The following is a 3737-nucleotide window of genomic DNA, read 5'->3' as shown; positions in this document are numbered from 1 at the left end:
GAAAACTGCAACGTAGCATATTAATATTGGGCGTATTAAGAAATGATTGAGTACCTTAGCTTTTATTTGATTCGTATGAATTATGAAAACGAATTAATCATTAGAGATGGCCGTTTACGTTAATAATAAGCCATTCTGTAGACGTTCTTTAATGAATACGTAATAGAGGAGTTTAGTTTTGTGGAAAAATGTTGAGAATCCATGGTTAAGCACCCAGCGAGACCAGTGTATGCGTGATCCCAGTGAAAATTAAAATTTATCGTTTCGCGATTGGTCATTAGTGCAACTAGTTCCACGTACTTCGCGTGTAAACTATGAAAAGTGTAACCGTACATTTGAAAATTAAATTCGGGTCAGCAACCACAAAGGAACAACCAAGTAGTGCGTCGGTGTAGAATTCATCAAGGGCGAATGTAGGTGTCTTTAAGGCATAATAGAGAAAGTCCAGCTTAAAAAATTCGAGGGTGAACTAATAAATTAAACGTAAGCTCCAGCTCCGCGAGTTTTGCAGTAGAATATATTAATATAAGGGGATTGAGAGCTAAATAGCAATAAATATTACACCATATGGGGAATTATTGTGCAACCAGAGGAAGTTGAAACCTCATTGTGAAATTCGCACGTTTTCAACGCATAAATTTGAGTCGTGTTCGGTCAAGGTCAGATTAATTAAACGCGCTTGGTTATTTTTCGAGAGAACTTAATTTTAATCGAATAGTTTTATTTTTACAGGAAAGTTTTGTTACAACGGAAAAAACTCGAGATTAAAATCGTAAAATCGCGACAGCCGGAGTGATTTTACCTTATGATTTTGATCGAAATGTTTTCCAGGAGGTAAGTGAGTTACAATGATAACCGTGTATTAGGGGTTAAATATCTATAAGAAAAATAATCATAATTTTTTAATATTTGTACCTGTGATATCTAAGCAAATTTGGAGCCGTTTGCTTAGCAAGCATTTTTCTCATTTATGTACCCATAAAAATTGAAATCTCCAAATTCATGTGTCTATCATACGACTATGTATAAGGTACATTCAGTAAAAATCGTGGACACGAACTTGATCTACTTGTTTTGAAACTTATATTGGTAATTACAAACTTAAAAAAAATGGTGAAGGAAATGTAAATTCACTATGTTAATTTTTTCAATATATGCGAAATTTTACGATCGTTTGCTGTTTAATTTTGCCAGCAATTTTCAGAAAATCAAACTTTTAAGTCCATTTTCAGAGAAATCTCGGGAGGAAGAAATTTGTTATGTAACCGTAAATTTAGTTCAGAAGCTAGCCAAAATTTACAAAAAATTCCAATTACATTTTTGACATTTTTTTGGGAATTTGATACGTCTTCAAAGTGCAAAATTATACTAATTCTCCTCGAACATGTTTTCCTACAATTTCTTCACGGTGTTCTTCATTTACTTTTCAATTTTGCATTAGAACCTAGCACACGTGTATTTTTTCCTCCAGTTGACAAAAAAATAATCCGGTGTGATTATTTTTGATCCAAGTATTAAGGCATGTCGGTGGCTCCATTGTGGATGTGTTTAAACCCAGATTTCATAGTAGTGTCAAAGGCACTAACGAATTAGGACCGATTTTAAAAAATCAACCGTAAAAATAAAGGATTTCGAAAGACCTTTCAAACAAGCTATTACTCGATACCACTTTTAAGGAAATGATCCTGGGTGGGGGGCAGAGGGTGAGAGGGGGTGAAGTAGTTTTTGGTTAAAAATTTTTCCTCCTTGACAAGTCTTTTGACGTGTCTCGGCGTTTTTTCCATTAATCAGTGGTTTTTGATAAATCCGTGGTGGGAAGTTTTCAAATGAACAGCCTGTATGCTAATTGGTGGAGTGCAACTATGATTTTTCATAAGTTTGCATTTCCAACAATTATTATATGTAGATATGTAGGTACAATCAAAGACGAAATGATGAGTTTGTTGCCGATATGAGGGAAATTTAACCTTCTACCACCTAGTGCTAAAGTGGATGGCTTTAATAAATCAGGAAGGTAAGGAAAATGTGGCACGCGGCAGGAAACACAATCGTCTCCATATGTACGTTACATACCAAGTCACGACTTATGCTATGCCGTATGTCACACTTCAATAGATTTTCATTTCAAACAGCTTACGGAAAACTCATTGTTTCCTATATCTGTGTCACGCAATATCTGCAAAAGCGTAAGATTTGTACTCAAACGGGGAGTAGTTCCGTATATACGATATTTCTGGCATAGTAATATCCATAAAAGATCGTCACCATTTTTTATAAATCCAGTGGCGTCACAATTGACTATCCGCATCTGACTTGCGTTTAATAATTCACCAGTAACTTTTCTGCGTGCATTTCGAATGTTCCGGCTAATAAGTCGCCCTACCAGAACATAAATTTGCAGTTGGAAATTTCATTTAGGGTTTGGCAAGAAACAACGGTCATGGGTGTGGCGCTACTGATCTCGGTCGGGCGAAAACACTTGCGGAAATTCTAGTGCACAAAGGCGGTGAATATAAGTTGGTTTTTATTCCGATGAGATGTGACCATTTGTCACGCTCAGTTTGAGTGTAAACTGAATCGTTTCAGCACCATCTGTAACCCGTGCGCGAGCTGAGAACGTCAAAACGCATTTTTCAACTTCTGGGCGCTTCACGCGCAAGAGTAAATTGATTATTACATCCTAGCGAGGTTGCATAACCTAAAGGGCAGTGCGTCAGTTCAAAGGATCCAACAATCTGACTTTGCGATCTAAACCTCCTAGTCTTGCCTTTTGTCAGTTATTGATAACAGATAAAGGGGAGGAAGCCATTGTTACTTCCGTTTAAATGTTTGCAAGCAGAACAACGGGCGGACAAATATTTGATTTACGAGTGTGTTCGTTTTTCAATTTTGAGTTATTATGGTCAATATCGAGAGCTGCGCCGTTAAAAAAATCGAAACCTTTCAGTTGTATAAACTTTCCTTATATATCGCCACTAAGTTTATCTGGGTTGACAAATTGAATTTTAATTAATGACAACTAAAGCTCTCCGCGAGGTTTTACTTAAACCAGTGCAAAGCGGATGAAGGAAAAGATGTTTTTAGAATACTCCTTCCTGTTTAATTAAAATCAATGTTTTTATGGACTACTTAATTGACTGTACGTCAGCTTGATTAATTTCTATCGGTCGGTTTATATCTTCATAATTTTTCAACCAATAAAGTTGACTAAACAACTCTTCCATCAGCAAAAATATCCCCCTGTTGAAGCTTTCTATAAAACCAAGTTATTTTGGCCTTTTCACTTCAGAGTGTTATTTTTATGTTACTTGCACTCTAATATTAATTTTTCTTTCCTACACATTTTCAGATTGCGCTTCCAACGTGTTGAAAATGTCTGTCCAACCCTTAATTAAATTATGGTACATTTCTCTTGGCGCAATTGTCTTCATATTTTGCATAAATAGCAGTTGGGAAGTGATGCTTTACAATTAATGAAAAACATTCCTCCCGATCGCACAATGTTCCTAAATCAAGGTTTTCGTAAAGTAGATCAAACGGCGATGAAAATATGACAAATGGCTACAAAAAACTTCGCTGCAGATTCTATTATTCGTCTAGTAACGTGTTCTTGAAGTAGCACGCAGAAATAGCCGGTCCTAGTTGCAGAGCTCCAAAGTCAAACATTTAAGGTATCAAATAGAGGATAGTACTTTTGGGAAAATTCAGGTTTTTATTAGTCAAGCTGCATCGCGATG

This window comes from Photinus pyralis, unplaced genomic scaffold (genome assembly GCF_008802855.1).
Source record: "Photinus pyralis isolate 1611_PpyrPB1 unplaced genomic scaffold, Ppyr1.3 Ppyr1.4_LG7, whole genome shotgun sequence".
NCBI classification, from domain to species: Eukaryota; Metazoa; Arthropoda; class Insecta; order Coleoptera; family Lampyridae; genus Photinus; species Photinus pyralis.
The sequence above is the reverse complement of the archived record's forward strand: the minus strand, read 5'-3'. Positions refer to the sequence as shown.